The sequence below is a fragment of the Cupressus sempervirens genome, chromosome 3 (assembly GCF_028749045.1).
Source record: "Cupressus sempervirens isolate cs-2001-9-10 chromosome 3, ASM2874904v1, whole genome shotgun sequence".
In the NCBI taxonomy this organism is placed as follows: domain Eukaryota; kingdom Viridiplantae; phylum Streptophyta; class Pinopsida; order Cupressales; family Cupressaceae; genus Cupressus; species Cupressus sempervirens.
The window spans coordinates 361,572,287-361,593,535 of NC_143120.1; the positions used below are offsets into that span (position 1 = coordinate 361,572,287).

At 32.5% G+C, this 21,249-nt stretch overlaps 1 pseudogene; it reads right to left on the reverse strand.

Moving 5' to 3' along the window:
* LOC149566494 (nucleobase-ascorbate transporter 5-like) overlaps positions 1-13,449 on the reverse strand; it is a 50,340-nt pseudogene extending 36,891 nt beyond the window's left edge.
* Between the last annotated feature and the right edge of the window lie 7,800 nt (positions 13,450-21,249).

Here is a 21,249-nt window from a genome sequence, read left to right on the forward strand (position 1 = left end):
TAATGCAAGATTTTACTACAATCATGCCAGATAACTTTGTACACTTCTGCAAGGATATAGACAAGGTGTCTTTCCAAATTATGAATCCCTCTATAAATCTTCCTAGACTCATCATCATGTATACAACATTATTTCCTTCTTGATAGGTGGTGTAAAATGATACCTCATCAAAATTTCCTAGTAGTTGTCTAATAATGCTTATGGAATTGCTACCATTCCAACCATCTTTGCCTACATTTTTTAAAATATTAATTATGTTAAGGTAATCTCCCTCAATTATTGCCATTTTAAATTTCTACTTGTTAGAAAAATGGCCCCATGATAAATGGAAAGTAACTTTTCCATGTAACTAGTTTGTACTTTGAGGTTAATAGAGTAGGCTACCATCATTTCGTCGTTTGAATCTCTCAAAAGGCCACCCTATCATGCTAGACCCAAGTTACTCATATAAGACCCATCAAAGTTAATCTTAGCCTAATCTAGGTCAAGGGGGGATTTTATGTTCCTACAAATGATAGTGGTAGGATTTTTTTTAATTCCTATTTTCTTATCAATCGCCAAAGGTGACCCACTTCCCAATCGTAGGACAATAGGTAGAGTAGGGATTAGTGGGATTAAGAGTCTTCAAGTTTTCCTTCACATTTTGAATAAGGCCCAATAACTAAGAGTTTGCATTTTTTTTTTAATGCTTGAAGATCATGTTGTTATGTTCCTTCAAAATGTACTAGAACTATTACAAAGGAATCAATGCTACTAGACCTTTGTTATGTAAGGTTGAGAGGAAGGAGACTTCCATGGGTTGACCACTTCCTTCAGATCATTGTTCCAATACCATTACAAATCAAATTAAAAAATAGTGCATTCTCTAACTCCCCAAGAAAATGGGCAAGAAAAAAGAATATGATGAGTATTTTCTACTTCATTTTTACATAGAACATAATGATTAACAAGATGGATGCATCTCTTTTGAAGATTATATAAAGTGTTTATCTTTTTACAAAAATAGTCTAGTTGAAAAAATTGACTCTAGGGATAACCTTATTATTCCAAAAAAAATTCCAATCAAGCATACTTGGCCAGTTAGGAGACAATAGGTCAAAGCTCATTTAAATAGATTAGTCCAAATCACAACATCCACATAATCTTAAGGTTTTAATATGTTTGAGGATTTTGGAGGCAATGAGCTTCAAAATAGCTTCAAACTAATTGATGTCAATATTCCATCTAATCCCATTATCCATTTTCTCCCTATAGTCATGAATACTATAACCCAATTGCACTGTTAGAATGTTCTTAAGAGTAGTGGATAGAAACCAAGGAAGGCATATATGTTGAGATTTCCTCCTAGAAATCAATAGTATTCTCATCTCCATCCAACAAAGAAATAATTTGGGATAGAAGAGGGATAGTATTCTTCAAGTTAATCCAGATTATCAGCCCTCGAATAAGAGGGTTCTTAAGAAAGCTAGTTTGAATCTCAATATTATGAAACTTGGTGTCTTAAGATCTTAACCCAATCCAAAACTGACTTCATAACACTCCATAAAATTTTTGAGATAAATACTAAATTCATGAGATGGGAATCCCTAAAATTAAGACCACCTTGAGCTATAGGGAAATAGATTATATCCCAGTTGACAAGTGAAAGCTTCTTTTTGTCTTCAACACCAACACATAGGAACATTATTTGAATAGAATCTAGTTTTATATCCAAAGAATAGGCATACGAAAGAGAGACATAAGATACTGAGTCATGCTTTGAATGATCAGGATGAGCATTTAAAGTTTCCCAGCATTTCTTAGAAGAGATCCCTTCCAAGCTACAAGTTTTAGTTGAAACCTATACAACAAAACTTCCCAAACACTATTGTCCACTTGGGTCATAGCTAAATGCATACCTAGATAAACTATAGGAAGAAGAGAAATATGGAAACCAATGATTATATAAATCTGATTTTGATTACACTTAGGAGTGTTTAAAAGATAAAGTGCACTTTTTGAAAGGTTTAATCTTTGACTAGAAGCAAGGACATGCTCCCTAGCTATGCACTTCTAGGGTTTCACTTTCATTGTAGTAGCTTCTCCCACTATCATCATGTCATCAATAAATTGCTGGTGGGAAATAATATCAGTGTTGGAGGATGGTTTTTATCCTATCATGAAACTAGTACCTACCATCATGCTAAAATTCCTACCAAGAACATTAAGTAAAATGATAAAGAGACAAGGAGGTAAAGTGTCACCTTGTCTTAGATCACCAAAAGAACTAAAGATACCTTGTAGGGAACCATTAATGAAGACAAAGAACTTAGGTATTTTGAAACACACTTCCACCAATTGAAGGATTCTACTTTTGAACCCAACTTTCTTGAGGACCTTAATGAGAAAGTCTCATGAGGCCATGTCATAGGCTTTGAAGATGTCTAACTCGAGTATCATACTTTCCTTTCTCCCTTTATACATTCACTGAATAACCTCATGAATAGTGAGGATAAAATTCACTATTTTCCTACCAAAGAAAGTCCTTACTGCTAAGGGTGGATAATCTAATCCAAGATTGGTTTAATGTGATAGACCAAAAACATAGATAAAATCTTATAGATAGTATTACATAAATTACTAGGCCTGAAATCCTTCATATTCTTGGCCCCAACAACCTTGGGGATGAGAATTTTAATTGTATTATTCAATTCCTTAAAAATGGCCTTAGAGGTAATAAATTTGTTGATGGCCCAAACCACATACTTACCCACAATCTCCCTATCTTCATAATTTTGTTACCGAACTCATATTTTATTGTTGTAGTACTATCACTTTGTTTCAACTTGGTTGATCCTTTAATCTTGCCTCTCTTCTAGAAGTTTTTCTTCTTATTATTATTATATTTTTAAAATATTATGTTCCCCTTAATACTTCTTTCTAATCTTAGTAAAAAAAGATTATTTAATTCTAATAAATACAAAATTACCAATTGTGGTTAAATATTTATAAAACTTTAAAATATTTTTATTTTAAAAATTTATTTAATGTAGTATAATTATAAAACTCATATATTTTGTTCTTCTAAATAATTTATATGATTTTTTTTCTTTATTTCAATTACTTCTTAGTTACACATCAAATTATTGTTAATAAAAGGAAAATCCTTAATATATATCTAACTATTTTTATATAGAAAGATATTCTTGTTTACCATATTAGAGAAATCTAGACAAAAAATAAATTATATTCACTATCGTATATACAATTTGGCTCCATAGCTTACTAATTTTAAATCTAAGAAAAATGTAAGAATATTATTGTTGTAAAAATATGTTAAATGGAAAAAGGTGTTTCTCTTTTATTAGATAAATATTTTTTTCTTTGAAGTTAGAAATACCTTTTTGTGAGACAGACACGGTGTAAGTAACACATGATTAATTGCTCTCATATTTGTTAACAACCTTTTTTTAGAGGCATACAAGCAACATAATCTTCACATATAACAAGTATTAGAGAATCACAAGACATGTCAATTACATTCTCTCCTTGCAAATTGCAATTCAAAACCTACTTTTAACATGGACAACTTTTAAGAGTCCAAGAAACTCATTCTACCCCGCAATGAATGTTTGAGGAACCTTATAGTGCAATGGCTAATATATTTAGCAAATTCACCAAAGATTATCACTAGAACTTGCACCTTTGAGGGGTATATTGAAATATATATCAAAGGATTATATTGAGACATATTTTTGGATATATATCCTTCTCTATTTCTCTATTCACCTATCCTTTTTTGACTTATAATTTCCCTATATGCATCCCTACCCCTACCTTTGTATATTTCTTACATACACACATAGGCACTCATTTCTCCCTCCCTATTTCCATCTTTCCCATCTCTTGACCTTTATCCTCTCTACTTCTATACTTTATTTTTCCTATTTCTCTTTAACTTATCTATCTATCACCCCATAATCTTTATCATTATCTCTTCATCTCCCCATCCTCTCTCCTCTTCTTCACTTTGATATTTGATTTTGATCCATTTATCTACACTCTCTCTTCATATATTTCTTACATACACACATCCCCAGATACACACCTTTACATACACACATCCTCTTCCCCATCCCTACCTTTATATCTTCCTTACATACATGCATAGGAACTCGTTTCTCCCTACTTAGTTCCATCTTCGCCATCTCTTGAACTTTAGCCTCTCTACTTCTGTACTTTATTTTGTCTATTCCTATTTGACCTATTTATCTATCACCCATCTTTCCCATCTTTCCCATCTATTGATCTATTGGTCTTTATCTCTCTCTATCTAATATACTCCTCTTTCTTTCTCATCCCCTCTCTCCTTCTATATCACCTCTTTCTCTCCCCATATTAATTTTCTTAGACATGTATAACATTGAACAATTAAACTATGTTATACTTTTTAATTAGTTTATAGCACAAAGAAAATAAAACTAATAAATGTTTAATATAATATGTATTAGTTTTTAGAAATTATTTTATTAATTAAAATGAAGAAAAAATTAGAGACTAAATGATTTGGTTTATTATTATTTTGTAAGAACAAGAAAGCTAAGAATAAGTAAAATTTTGAAAGGTTATTGTTATTGTTCTGAACTCTCAAAAGGCCATGGTGGCTGCTATTACAATTTGAGCTAGGAATAATTATATTGGTCCACCTTTGACATTGAAAATTTTGAAGTTGTTCCACTAAGAAAGGCAAATGGAGTGATGGGCAAATAGGGGACCAAAAGCTTTTTGATGGAAGTGTACTTTGTAATGAAGCAAAGCTCCTTCATGTGAAATTTGTGATGTTTCCTATTCCAAGTAATTTGTGTACAACTGAGAATTTTTATGGATCATTTGATAGAAATAAGGAGCTAACATGCATTTATCTCTACATTTTCTTCTTTGAATCTAGCAGGCTGCATAAGGGTTAACGATACAAAACATTACTTCTGATTTTTAGTCAATGTGAATTAGGTCTGCATTATGAAATAAACTTCATAGAGATACAATCATAAAGCTAGCAGATCAATTGAATCCAAGATAAGGAGATGGAATAGGGTTGAGGAATTAATTTATGGAATATATAGCTGGTGGTTATGAAGTATTTCTAGATTCTTATTATTATTAATATATTTAAGTAGTGTATTTAATATACATGTTAAGAAATATATATATGTGAATATCTTTTCGACTGATGTATTTAAGATATATACTAATTTATCATATGTAAGTAAAAACATTCTAAGTCCTGAGGATGACAAACTATGTTCATTTACTCTTCGTATTCATTCCTAGCTATGGAAGATAGTACAGGAGTATTGATACCCAAAATCGAGGCTCGAGAAGTGAATAAAAACATTCTAACTTGAATCCATTGCAAAAGGAGAAAAGGGTTGCTAGTGAAATTTCTTGTAGAGCTTGAAAGGCTTAATCTCACTGTCATGAATGCTAGCATTATATCTTTCATAGAGACAACCTTGGACTTCACATTAATAGTTCATGACAAAAACTACACATCTACAATGCAATCATGATCACACGATTGTTTCTAAAATAGATTTCAAATAGTTTTTAATAGTTATTCAATAAAAGTTCAATCTTTTAGCTTTTCAATTCTATTCTGGTCACAAGATTGTTTGTGAGAAAGTTTTATGTCAGTTCTCAATAGATTTTGAAGGATAGTTTAGAATTTGCCAATAAAATTTCGATTTTTTTGTCATTTAGATTGTTTAAATTTTATAACACAAAGACATTAAACAATCTCTACTGTGTGTTTCCATCTGCATTACATGAACTGACCTGATTCATTTTATATGTTGGCAGATGGAAGAAGACTGTGATTTGAGTGTTAGATGTATGTACATAGGGGTGAACAATATTTTCTTTTGTCTAGTATAAGATTACCGGTGAAATCTTTTTATCAGATTCATGTCATTCATGTACAAAGTTGTTCGCAGCAACCATTTGTTTCAGGTGGCATCATTCTATAGAGCCTCCGTAGGTTTCATCCCGTATCTCCAGTCCAAGCATCGTTCACCATAGTGGACCCCCGTATCTCAATTAATAAAGAACGCCTTTCAGTGGAGTGGTAAATTAGACATGTTTTTCAAACCACCATCTGACATGGTAAGAGCACTATGAAATGAGCTGAATTGCACAATGTTTCCCGATGTCATTCTTTCTTTCCTGACGTCCGACTGCCGAAAAATCCATTTAAGGTTTTTCAAGGAGTGAAGTCTATCGGCTTAATTAAAAAGGAATAGGGTTAGTATCAATCGAGCCCTCCTCCTCATCTTTTTGTCAACTTTATCTTTTCATTTCACCTTGTTCATCAAGATATAGACAAAATGGCATGACAAAAGTTCAAATGGAGAGATGGTTTGTCAAAATAAATTAAAAGGCTAAGGTGAGTGTCATGTTATTGTTGGAATTTAATGCGGTAGTTGTCTTGCTTCTGGAGTCAAACGCCCACCTACCACCTACGGATTGCAGAACGTTCAAAAAATTTATTACTAGTAGGTGAGTTTTTCAAATTTGCAAATGAGGGGAAAAATGTTTTTTGGAAGTATGTAAAAAGGCATGTCAGATTCATTCGACCAGAGAGTGACAGAAGTAGAAGTTGAAGAGCTCAGAAGTTGCAGAGAAGGAAGAAGGAAGAAGTTGATCAGCAGATCCAGTCGTCAGAGTGTAGAGACAAGGAAGTCTATTTCGTGCCAGCAGATACACGTGTTTCTTCTCTGGTCATTCTGTAAATTCTTAGTTTATTGCTTGATTTGACCTGTGAAATAGTGATTGCTCTAGGCATTATTGTATGCAGCCATTAGAGCTGCAAGTTTGTAAGTTTAAAGTTTGAAGTTGTTTAATGTTTTAAGGTTATTTTAGGGTTTTCTGGTTGAAGTCGAATGCTCTCAGATTTTGTAATGATTTAATCAAAGTTGAATAGAAAGCAGCAGGCATACTTGAATCCATTGCCCTTCACTTATTTGTTGCATTTAAGAAGATTATTGTTGAGTGTTTCAAGCTTTGGATCTCTAGTTTTAATTGTGGAAATATTCACGTTATAGTTCTGTCACTTGGTATTGTCTTTGGTAGAAGTCATTTTTGCAGTGTCTACCGAGCCCACTCGGTACCTTCTTCTACCGAGCTCCACCCTCCAGTGGCTACCGAGTTTACTCGGCATCCACACTACTGAGCTCACTTGGCATCCATTGTTGCCAAGTTGTTCTTCATCTATTGAGCTCACTCGGCATCCATTGTTGCTGAGTTGTTTTCTTTCCATCTACCGAGCTCACTCGGGGCTCTCCTGCCACTTGGTTTATTAAAGTGCTGAGCAAAACTGACACTCGATAATAGTTTGTGCCAAGTGAAAATTTTAAAGTTGTGAATTTGATTTTTAATATTTTTCACAGTTATAGACTGAATATTCATGAAATGGCAAAGGATAAATTAGCCCGCAAAAATCTAAGACATCAGCATAATGGAGGCTTTGATAAATATCCATAAGGAAGAGATCATGGAAAACACCTGGGATTTAATGCAATATACCTTTTTTCTGTTGTTACTTCTTAATGCAATGATAACTTTCGCGCTTTTGTTCTTGGGATGATATTGTTTTATGTGCCATTCAAGTTAAAGCTTACTAACCCAAATTGATATTCTTTTTACATCTCTACTAATTCTTATCACTTCCCAATGTTTGACTGTTTATTCGTTCAAACTGTCTTTTAATCTATCAGTTGAAGTTAAATCATGATTCATTCAAACTGTGCGTTCTCCCCACAACTGAAAGCATTGGCTTTTGCTACCATGGCGAATTAGAATCTAAGAAAAAAACAAGACAATATGATAATAACTTGATTATTCAAAGTGTGGATTTTAACAGTGAGAAACTTCGATTGTTAATCATGGCACCCACCTGCCTATAGAGGCCAAACCAATACCATTCACATGTTAAAACTCTTTTAGAGTCGTTTTATATAAATAAAAATAAAATTCAACCATTGGGCACAGCGTTGTTAATTGTGTGGCAAAATTCATAAACTATCTAGAATTTACTATTAGAAGAAAAGATATGATAATGGCAAAAGTTCAGAGGTGTAAAAGATCAAGAAGATACTAGTTAATTACACGATCAAGTTTGTTTTGCCAAGGATCTTACTCGCTTTAACTTGTTTAATCAATTAACAATGGACGTCTTTGTTATTGTTTTAATACATATAGTAGCTATAATGGATTGAAAAAAGTGTGGTTAAATATATAAGAAAAAAATATTTCAATGACACTAATGCAGATGAAGCAAAATTTTACAGTATTTTGTAATAGAACACAGACAAATAAGGAGAGGCTTTAATTTCTTAAGCTTAATTATTTGGTGTTATAGAGTTCTCTATTCAATATAGAATGTCTTAATTTCAATAAAAGAGCTCATATAACTCAAAGATATAAAAATAATAATAAGGTTAACAAAGGCAAACAACATTTCAATTGTTTTTGACAAGGCAGATATGTGAAGAATCATTAAAAAAAATAAGTTAGCATGTATAGGATTTTCAAAAGAAAAAGTGAGGCTTAAGCTAAAATAAATTCCTTTCAAAGTAGTAAAAGTAGAGGAAGAATAAAAGAAATGTAACTTAAATGATGCATATAATAGTATATCATTATTATTTTGGGTTCTACATCACACATGTATTAGTAGTGAAGTTTCTATAATTTTATAAGTGGATACAAAAATGCATGTTGCAAGTAGTGGTGGCATTATAAGTGGATAATAGTATGATGTTGAAAATTGAATATAATGAAAGAATAAAACTAGCATCATCAATATTCAAAGAAGAAAAATAGATGAAGGAAAAAATAAGAAATAAATATTAAACCTATAAGAAATCAATAAGTAGAATAATGAAGTAAATATCAATGGTGAAAAAAGATATTTAGAAAAATAAATGAAATTTCTTTAAGTTTATAATGTAACATAATTGGACTTTGAATTTCTATTGTTGTTTCATGATTTTGATTCAATAATAATCGAATTAATTTGAAAACATGATTTGTGTTACATCATTGGGTATTAGAGCAAGAAGATGGTTGGGGAAGGAAGGGGAAGAGGAGTTGTTGCCCAAATGTAGAGAGCAATACAAAATCTACAAAGGGAAGTTACATAGAACTTACAAAGCAATTAGACAATCAAAGGATACAAGGAGGAGAAAGCAAATTTGATGAAGAGGAAAACCAAGGTAGTTCGAACTAAGATGAAGAGCCTGAAGAGGAACAAGTGGAAGATATTTACTTTGGAGAAAGGATTCTCAGAGCCTTAAAAGGAAAAAATGAAGAGACCAAGATTGATGCTTGAGACTACAAAGGTAGTCTAAGCAAGAGAAATTGATGGATTGCTTGAATGAGATGGGAAAATTCTTTGAATAGGAGCCTATGATAGAGGAAAAGGTGAGGTTCGTATGCACAAAACTAAAAGGTCGTGCAATGATATGGTGGGATCGTCTCCAAAAGGAATAGACAAGAAAGGGAAAGGAAAGATTAGGGCATGGAATAAGATGGAGGAAAGGTTGAGGGAAAAGTTCTTACCCATAGATTAATCATAAACCCTCTTTCATAGGTTGAACTTGTCTTCACTCATGATTACAAAAATGAGTTCTAAAATTTATCCATGCATATAAAACATCAATAAAATGATGAGTAAATGGCTTCTAGGTATATGAATGGCCTAAAATTCACTATTAGCTTTGTTGAGCTTGTGTCCCATCAAAGATATGGAGGCCTATTAGTTGGCTCTAAAGGAAGAAGAAACTTAAAGTGGGAAATAAATTAAAAGGAATGCAGGATGATAAAGGGATACATCAAAACCATTTTTATGAAGTTCAAATTATAGAAGGCGAGACCCACGTCATGGATTTAAAAAACAAGAATATAACTAACAAAATCTTCAGAAAAAAGAAAGGGGAAGGTGGTTTCAGAAAGGAAAAGGTTATAGTTATGGAGAAGAATGCAATAACCAAAGAATAAATTTTTCTTGTTTCAGATGTGGAGAGGAAGGACAGAGAGCTATTGATTTCTTAAATTATAAAATAAAATAAATGAATCAATGAGGACAACTTATGGTGAATGTGGTTCAAATTGGAAATGTAGCACAAGGGGTAGAATAATAAGTTTCTCCAAAAGTGGGAGAAGGTGCCATAATTAGAAGAACAATGGCTACTCTAGAGAAATATTAATTTAAAAGTAAGAGCTATGAAGATTCATGGCTTCAAACCAATATTTTAAAAACATGATTTGTTTGAGGTGGCAAGGTGTGTCAAAATATTATTAAGGGGGTTAGTTTTGAAAATATGGTATCTAAAGAGACAATAGAAAAGTTGAACTCACATTATGAGATACATCTCCATTCTTACCACAATGTAGGGTTTAAGAAAGGAGAGGATGAGATAATTTTTAATGTAATTCTAATGGGTGCCTATCATATATTATTAGGAAAGACATGAATATATAATAGAAAGTTCAGGCATTCATGATGGAGACAAAAACATACAGACCTTTTGGAAGAATAGGTCAAAGGTGATTTTGTTCCCTCTTAAGGATGGAGGGAAGAGTGAGACCATCTTATTTTCATAATAAATTGTCAAATAAATAAAGGTAACATGATGTTTTCATGTAGTAGTAGTCAAAAGAGGAGAAGATCTAGAAAATTTAGTACCACTAGAAGTATGGAATATATACTAGATTAATTTGTTGATGTTGTACATGATAAATAACCTAATTATCTACTACCAAAGTAGGACATTCAACACAATATTGATGTGATTCTAGGGGCATCTCTAACCAACGAGGAAGCATTTTAGATGTATCCAACACAACATGAAGAACTTAACAAACAGGTAACATAACTCATGACAAAAGGTCTAGTTAGAGAGAGCTTATGAGTCCATGTATAATGCCTTAATCATTGAATCTAAAGAAGGATAAAATGTGAAGCATGAGCACTGATGACAGGAAAATTAATAGATTACCATTAAGTACCAATTCCTAATTCCTTGCATAGAGGACATGATATATGAACAAGCAAGGCACAAATACTTTAGCAAGATTTATTTGCAAAGTGGCTATCACCCAATCTACATTCGAGATAGGTATGAGAGGAAGACATACTTTAAGACTAGGGATGCTTGTATGAATGGATGGTTAAGCCATTTTGGCTATCTAATGCACATAGTACATTCATGTGGTTGATTAATATTGTACAATGATTTTATATTGGTAAGTTTGTGGTATTTTATTTTAATAACATCCTAGTTTATAGAAAAAACATAGAACACTTACAACCCGTAAGGATTATCTTGGTTGTACTAAGAAAGGAGAAGGTCTATGCAAATTTGAAGAAGTATAAATTCATGCAAAATAGTTTGACCTTTTCGGGCTTTGTCATTTCTGCAGATAGTGTTCAAAATGATCCAAAGAAGGTCAAGACAATTCTAGAATGGTCTACTCTCAAAACCATAACTAAAATAAGAATCTTCCATAGAATTACAACTTTCTATTGAAAGTTGTTTAGAAATGATATAAAAAAGTTAATTAATTAATCCTAAACATTTTCTCTTAATTAATTAACATTTCATAGAAGAATCCAAAAGATTTATTCTCAATTATCTAACATTAGAAAAAATAAATCCAAAATCTTTGAAGTTGTATATGTGATAAAAATAAAATTACCTTACATACAACATATATAAGATAGGTGACTAATTTTATCATTTGTGCATCTAAGAAATTCCTCAGCTCCATTCATATCATGACATGAACTAAACAATGATTCTTTTAAATTCTATATTTTGAAAGATGAGTTATAATAGTACTTACCCATTGACATCCAAAGCATTTACTATCAATTAATATTTTTAAGTATTATTCTAAACCCATTAACTCTTTAAATGCACTAATTCAGTAAAATATTACCACTTTACACAATCGATATGAAAGTAATATCCTAATTTAAAGATTTCATCGCATGAATATGATTAATCCTTATCATTAGATGCACTAAATATGATTCAGATTTAGGTAGTATTCCCTTTTGGACCCATATTTACATAAAGAAATGGAGAAAGTCCCTACTCACTTTGAGTGACATGCAATGTATATACAAAAGGAAACGGTTACACACAAACATGATAAGATCGTCTTTTTCCTTTTTTCCTTCATTTTCCCCTTCCCTCCATTCATAGATATGTGAAGGATGTAAATTGAATAATAATAATAATAACCATCTTTTTCTTTTTCCTCCAAATACTGCTTCCTCATAATTAGCTTCAATCACAATATGATAAGCTTAATCAGAAAACTCAATGAAGGGGTCCATTCAAAGGCAAATTTCTCCCCCTATGATTTTCATAGCAAAAAGATAAAAGATATCCTCGTAAGTTGCTACCAATGTGGGGATCTTAGTTTTTTCTTTGCAATATAAAAGCCTATATACGAGGGTAGTATTTTGGAAGTTGATACAAAACACTATTGAATCTATGTCATTGTAATGTATTGTGTATTGGGTTTGTATTCTTGTACTGTATACCGGGTCTTTGTCTTTGTATTGTATTGTGTAGTGGGTCTATCACATTGCATTCAATTTGCATTGGGCATGAGTCACTATATTGTATCTGTTTTGGGCCTATGTCAATGTATCGTATTTTGTATTGGGTTTATCTCTTCGTATTATATTTTGTATCGATTATATCTCGTTGTATTGTACTCTGTATTGGGTCTGTGCTATTTACTATTGTATTGTGTCTCTCACATTGTGTTCAGTTCTCTACTGGGCCTGTATCACTGTATTGTATTTGTATTGGATCCGTATTGTAATTGTATTGAGCCTGTGTTATTATATCCTATTTTGGTATTGGGTCTATGTCTTTGTATTGGGTCAAAGAGTATTGTATTTTTATTGGGCCTGTGCTATTATACCGTATTTTGGTATTGGGTTTCTAAACTGTACTATATATTATATTGGGTATATTTCTTTGTATTATAGTGCGTATTGGGTTTCTGGCTTCTTATTATTATTTTATTGTATGTTGTATAAGGTTTCTTTCTTTGTATTATATATTATATTGGGTATGCTTCTATGTCGTTGTAATGTGTATGGGACAATAATAATTATATTCTGAGACTGGGTAGTATATACTGAATTCTTTTACTTCTACTATCCATTTTGTCAGTTCCCAATGTTTGACCGTTACTCGTTTATATTGTATTTTTGGTCTTTTGATAAAAGATCTCGTGCTTATACAGACCTGTTACCTGTATTTTTTCCATTGATAGTTCAGGTAAGACAAAGACAACAAGGAAAACCTGTGATGATGATTTTACTGTTAAATTAGACAGCATTACGCCCAATATAGACACGTCTGTATGCTCCTGGATTTTTCTAATCATGTTGCGCTCATGCGTATTGATTTCTCCTTCTATATTAATTTCTTTTATTTTAGTGTTTGTAAAGGTTTCTAAGCTGTATATAGAGCGAAATGTCCATGCTACCCACGTGCATATTTATATAGATATCTTTGATTTCCATGTATGTAATGGCCTACGAGGAATATAAGGATAAGAGGAGTATGACCATACTTTCTTATGACTGATTCAAATTTTCTTAGATTCATATTCAATTGGTCATTAGATATTACGCAATTAATTTTCAATATCTTTGTAGAGAAAACTAAAATTAAATTTTTGATTGAATTAGAAAGTTTAGATGGATGATATGTAAAACTGGAGTTAGACATTAATTGAATTTTAGAATTGAGATTTGTGATATTGTTAAAAGTTGGATAAAAGTGATAAATGAAAATGAAAAGAATTAAGATTGCTTTAGTTTTATGGTATATGACAATTGATTGTTTTATATTATAGAAAAGAGTAAGAGAGTGCTCACTCATGCTACAAATAATAGACATTAGATACTATCACACAACATATTAACAACACCTAGTGACAAACATCCTAAATATATGACAATTGATTGTTATGATCGTGAGATTGAAATATTGATTTGAATTAATGATAAGAGATCAAGAGATAATTTTCAGAAATAAAAGACTAGTTCAAACTTCTAATATAGTCACTCAATATTTTTTCTAGTTATGATCTTGTCTTCTATAAAACTTATAGAGGGGAGAAAAATCAACTTCATTGATGGCAATTAGATAGCAAGATTCATTTAACAATATAAATGTAGGAAAAAAAATTAAAATTAACTCCAATATACATGAGTGATTCAAACTATGAAAGTAAGATTCTTTCACTTGAATTAAAAGTGTCTTAAATCTACAATCTTGTACAAGCAATTTAAATGTCCAATCATAATTGTTAATGGATAAGGGTCCTATCTCTTGATTTACTTTTACTTTTAAAATTTGAAACTAAGGGATTAGATCCTACTTGCAATCTAGTTTAAGAGATGATCCCACCAGTCCTATTCATGGAAGATACAATTCGAGGAACTAGAGTATTATTTTTTTAAAGTTGACTATATACATAATAGATTGCAAAGTTTATGATAAAAGTTAGTTAAGGAATTAAAAGAGACAAGTTGAGTGCTAAAGAAAAGCATTACATATATTCATATAAAGTTTTGCAAACCATAGAGGAGCAAAAGAGTGATTATTTATTTTTTCCCTTTGTACTCACTCTTTGGTTGGTGTGCTCAAAAATCTATGAGAAGTCATGCCAAGGTAAAAACATATGGGTCATTATAAAAATAATATGAATCTTCTAAGATTGAAAAGTATGAGCCATTAAAAAGTGTGTGTGATTTTCATGTCTTCGTATTTTCCTTTATATTCAATAGATTTTCATATGAATTTTATATTGCCAGATGAAAAACATCAACCTATATATGAATTTGAAACAAATTAGGTGATAGTATGCAAGATAAAAATAATTATTTATTTTAATTCAATACCTCTAAATATAGAAGAATGAAACAAAAATAAAACTAAGCATTTAAATAATTGAATTGCAACCAATTTAATTGTTATGTATGATTGAATAACATAATGCTCCTAGAGAAATGAGACATCAATCAAATAATGAGGTATGTGTAACAAGAGTAACCAATTGCATACCATACATCCAAAGTGTCAAGTTGTTATGAATACATTACATAGTATTTAGATCACTTTCATATCTTAAGTCATGTAAATCCCATGTTATTTATTATCTCAAACAATCTTTCTCAAATATCTCTCTTAACAATGTTGACCACACATCATTTCTTAGTGCCTTTAGTTATATAAATTCCTCATCAAGTTGAAGTCAAATAGACATCAATGACAATACATATTCTCAACAATATAGACTATGGAAATTGTTTAGATTAGGTGGACTTTATGCCTATAACTCAAGCAAAAATCAAATGTAAAGAGATATTTTGTGGTGGAGTATGTGGTAAAACAAGTCTAGATTTTGTTGAAGCTAAGTGAGAGGTAACAATTGTGTTAAACAATTTGTGATATTTTTGCTTAACTCAAATTTTATTGTTTTATTAAAATCACTGTGTTTCAACTTGATTGTTCCTCTAATATAACCATTCTTTTAGAAGGTTTTTTCTTTCTTATTAATAGATTTTTTTTAAAAAATTAATGTAATATAATCATTAGACACTTTAATTCTTATTATTCTAAAAAATTTATATCAAAGTTTTTAAATTTAGAATTTCATTTTTTCAATTATTTCTTAGCTTGCAGATCAAATTATTGCTAATACAGGGTCACATTTCTGTAGTGCCATTTGCTAAGTGGTAGCTATTAGGCTTCTTGCCTCTAGTAGACTGCCTAGCATATCTAAACCTCCATTAAAAAAATATAAAAAATATTGTTAATAGAAGAAGAAATGGAAAGCAAAAAAGGCTTGTGTTTACTGTCATATATTCTTGTTAGATATTAATAGATGAATGGTCCGTGAGATTCTTTACCAAAAATCTTGCTCCATGGCTTGCTAACTTGAAATCTAAGAAAAATGCAAGAATATCATTCTTGTATAAGTTTGTTAAATGGGAAAGGGTGTTTCTCATTGATTTAATAAATAAGTTGTGCATTCAAAGTTAGAGATATCTTCTAGTAGGCAGGTAGAGTGTAAATAACACATGATCAACATATTTGAGTGGCATACAAGCAACAAGATCTTTATATATAATAAGTATTCGAGAATCCTAAGTCAATTTAATGATATTCTCTCCTCGCAACTCATAATTCAAAACCTACCTTTTACTTGGACAAATTTTTGTTAGATTTCTTATAGAGTCCAAGAAACTTGTTCTTGAAAGGATTTAAATAGAGAAATAAAATAGATGCAATAAGAAAAATATGCCACACTAGATTTATCCTAGTTCACCACAATAGTGGCTACATCCAACCTGCAGAGTATTGAATTAATATATAAAAGGTAATTAGAAATGAGCAAGAGCAGCATATAAAAAGGCTCCAATAGTATTACATATGAAAGGTTTTGGGAAACCAAGAGACACACTTATTGGAGGGAAGAAATAAGTGACCATTGGCCTTCACCATATCAACAAACTCCCACCTAAAGGACAACCAATGCTGCAACTGATCACTTGATACCTTGCTCAAAGAATGCTCTATCTTTTCTTCACAAGCCCAAGAGAAGTTGTAGCACATTCAAACTTCTCTTGGGCAACAACCTTCATGAATATATTAGCCAAATTGATCTTGGTATCAATCTTGATAACATTCAGCTTGCCCTCTTCAACTGCATGATGAACAAAGTGAGCATGTGCATCAATGTGCTTGGAGTGACGTTGTGATGAGTGATTATGTGCCATGAAGATAGCACTATGGCTATCACAAAACAAATTATATTCATTTTGATGAACTTTCAGATCACCAAGTAACCGCTAAAGCCAAATCATTTCCCTTGCACCTTCGAAAAGAGCTAAGTATTCAAACTTAGCTGAAGAAAGAGCAATGCAATGTTGTAACCGTGAAGCCCAACTAATCATAGCTCCAACCAATGTAAAGGTGTAACCTGTGGTAGACCTTCATTTATCCAAGTCTCTGGCAAGATCAAAATCAATGTAACCTTGTAGCTAAACTTTTTTTCTACCAAAACATAAGACATAATCTGAAGTACCCTTTAGATACCTTAGTATCCATTTGAGAACTTCCCAATGAGCTTTTCTAGGATTGCTCATGAACCTGCTCACAACTCTCACTACATGAGCAATGTCAAGGCGAGTAGAAACCATAGCATATATAATGCTACCAATGGCTGATTTGTAGGGAATTTTCTCCATAAATTCTTTTTCTTCTTGTGTTTTAGGACATAATTCAGAACTTAATTGAAAGTGACCAGCAAGAGGAATAGAGTTACTTTTGCATCAGCCATGCCAAATCTTTCAACAACTTTGTCAATGTATTGTTTTTGAGACAAAGTGATTTCCCTCTTTTTCCTATCCCTTGTGATTGTCATGCCAAGAATCTTTTTGGCCACCCCTAAGTCTTTCATTGCAAATTTGCTTGCCAATTTTTTCTTCAACTCATTAACTATTCTTTTGTTTGTGCCAGCTACTAACATGTCATTGACATAAAGAAGAAGGATGACAAACTCACCACTCAAAAGTTTCTTGAAGTAGACACATGGGTCTGATTCACATCTCAATGTGAAATTATGCTCAGCCATGAAGTGGTCAAATTTTACATACCACTATCTTAGGGCTTGCTTGAGGCCATACAAGCTCTAATTCGATCTGCAATAAAGATGTTCATGTCCCTTCTTTACTAACCCTTGAGGCTACACCATGTACGAATGTGATTTTCACATCAAGTTTTGATAACTCAAGATCTCACACTGCTGCTAATCCCAAAACAGTTCAGATAGTTGTCATCTTCACAACTGATGAGAAGATTTCATTGAAATCTATCCTTTTTTCTTGATCAAATCCCTTTACCACCAATCTGGCTTTGAAGTGTTTATTTTCTTTCGCTTCGTCTTTCACGCGATATATCCACTTGTTCCTAAGTGGTCTTCGATTAGGTGGAAGATAGACCAAATTCTAGGTTTGATTCTTGAGTAAAGAATCCATATCTTCACATATTGTTGTTTTCCATTTATCACTATTGACATCTTTGAGAGCTGCTTTGAGTGTAGACAATTCTAAAATTTCTGAAACTAGAATTGAAGGCTCTAATACTTCATCATACAATAATTCATAATTAGAGTATTTGGCTGGTATTCTCCTTTCTCTAGTAGACTTTCTTAATTGTGGCTCTAAGTTCTATGTTTGAGCTTGAACTAATTCAAATGGAGAACCCGAGATAGAGGTTTTCCCATTCAAATTTTTAACTCCCTCTTTATTGATGTGACTACATTTTATAATTCCCTACCTCTCTATTTCAGCACACTCATGATCATGTCTGAGTTCTCTGGCATCGATGTTAATCTCAGACCTGTGATGATAGGGATAAGAGGAATCATCGAGTGGATGCCCATTTTTCTTTGCAATTGTCCCTACATGGCCCAAGTCATGGTCTGATTTCTCCTTGTGATAATTGATACTGCTGATTGGTAGTTTGTCGACATCAAAACTATGTCCTATGCTGGCACCACAAGCTGCTTGATTGACAACAAAATTTGGTTCTTGCATATTAACTTGTGCAACCTGCATCCATTGACTAGCTTTTGCAACATGCAGATTACTTAGACCCTGCTAATTACCTATGGATTGACTAGTTTTTGCAACATACAGATTACTCAGACCATGTGGATTACTCACACCCTCATCGTTGATATCCTATGAATTAATGTGATTACCCTACGCATATGTATGAACATATTCAATCTACAGTTTGTGTTCCAAATTTCCCTACGAATTAACATGTTCAAAATGAAGTTGTCTTCCCTCAAAGACAAAGTCTTCATTGTCCTGACTATGCCATGTATGTTCATCCACATCTTTATTTCCATGTTTCTTTGACTGTAGATGTCTATTGCTATCCATACACATTGTCTCATATTGTGCAGAATTATTTTGATTGTATGAAGCAGAGTGCGGGCCTAGGAGATTGGAGAACCTTCTTGGTAACCTATCAAATCCCAACCAAATTGCTGAGAATCTTTGTCTATTCCATTGTGTCTTAGTCCTAGAAAATTACCTTGGCAGTGAAAGCATTATGTTTCAAAGATGTGAGATTGTGAATATATAGGTTGAGCATTTGATTTATTTATGTTAGTAAACCATTCTGAGTTTACACTTTCATTGTCATAATTTCCTGAGTTGAAGAGGGAATCTTCTTGTTTAGTATGCCATGTATTCTCTAAGGAAGAGATAGGGGCAAGAGTAAGAACTAATGTAGGAGAGAGATTATTTGTGGGATACAACAACTGCATATTACCATGCTGAGGGTGGGTGCCATTACTCATCATATCAAATAAAGGAATGAATTCTCTATTAGGAGTCTCATCTTTAGAATGAAGGAATACCTTCTCATTAAAGATAATATCTTTACTCCTAATGATCTTCTTTTTAGTTAAACTCCAAAGCCTAAAGCCAAACTAATCCTCTCCATATCCTATGAATATGCAAGGCTTGGATTTAGGATCAAGCTTGCTTCTCTTTTCTTTGGGCACATGCACGAAAGCCTGACAACTAAAAACTTTAAGATTAGAGTAAGAAATTCTTCTACCTTGCCATTCCTCTTCTGGAATTCCAATGTTCAACCTTGAAGAAGGAATTTGATTAATGAGATATACGGTTATATTACATGCCTCAACCCAAAATTCTTTTCCCAAACTTGCATTTGAGAGCATACACCAAGCTTTCTCCATTATTGTCATGTTGAGTCTTTCTACTGCCCCAATTTTTTGAGGGGTGTAGGTTACAACTTTCACCCTATGAATACCATTATCTACACAATAATTTTTGAACTCTAGCGAACAAAACTCACCTCCATTATCTTTTTTTAAACATTTGATCTTATGGCCCCTTTGGTTTTCAACAAGAGCTTTGAAAACTTTAAACTTAGAAAAAACTTTAGATTTATTTGCCATCATGTATATGGATATACTTTCCTAGTACAATCATCAAGGAAAGTAACAAAAAAATTTGCACCTCCTAAAGAGCTTACCTCAACCGGACCAAAGACATCCGAGTGTACAAGTTCCAATGGTTTTTTCTTGAGATTATGTCCATCTTTCAAGAAGTTGACCTACTTTTTCTTTTTGTAAAGGCAATGTTCACAAAATTCCAAATTTACTAATTGGAGACTCGGTAGTTGATCCCTTTTGAGCATTACCTCAAGGCCCTTTTTGCTCATGTGGCCTAATCTTTGATGCCAAATTGTTGCATCACTGCCCATGACTATCATAGCAGCCCCTATTTCAGTAGGGTTCTCAAGAAGGTAAAGATTACCAACTTTTTTTCCCTTGGCAATGATTCTTGATCCCTTGGTAACTTTCCAAGTATCTAGATATAAGAATGGATAATATCCTTGTGCAAAGAGCTGACTGATAGAAATCAGATTTCGCTTTAATTTGGGAACATGGTGAACATCTTTTAACAACCATTGCCCTCCATCTTCAAGCTGTAACAAAATGTCACCTTTGCCAACTATTTCATAGGATTTGTTGTCTCCAAGAAATACCTCTCCAAATTGACCTTCATGGAAATTTGTGAAACAATCCATACATGAAGTGGCATGGAAGGAAGCTCCATAATCTATCACCCAAGAATCTGATTTTGAGTCACTTGTAGAAAGAACTAGAGCACTTTCATCTTTCTCATAGGTTGTATTTGCTTCAATGTTTCTCACATTTTCTTGTGCTTTCCTATAAGCTTGACAAATTCTCTTTGTGTGGGCAGGTTTACCACAAAACCAACATTCTCCATTCCTACCTCTTGACCTTGGACAATTGGGTGATTTGGATTTCCTTTGATTGTTATGGTTATTACCTCTATGATGGCTTCTTCCCCTTCGCTCAGTGCTAACCATGGTGAGAGCATCACCAAATGAGGAGTCTTTGTTACTCCTTCTCATGTCTTCACTTAATAAAGTGGCAACAACTTTATTGTAGGCCATCTTTGACTTCATAGAGTTTGAAGTACTTATAGCTGTAACTACGAGATCCCAACTGTTAGGTAACAAACATAACAAGATGATGGCTTAGGCTTCGTCATCTTGAGTCATACCAACTGAGCTTTCTTGACATAATAGGGTATTC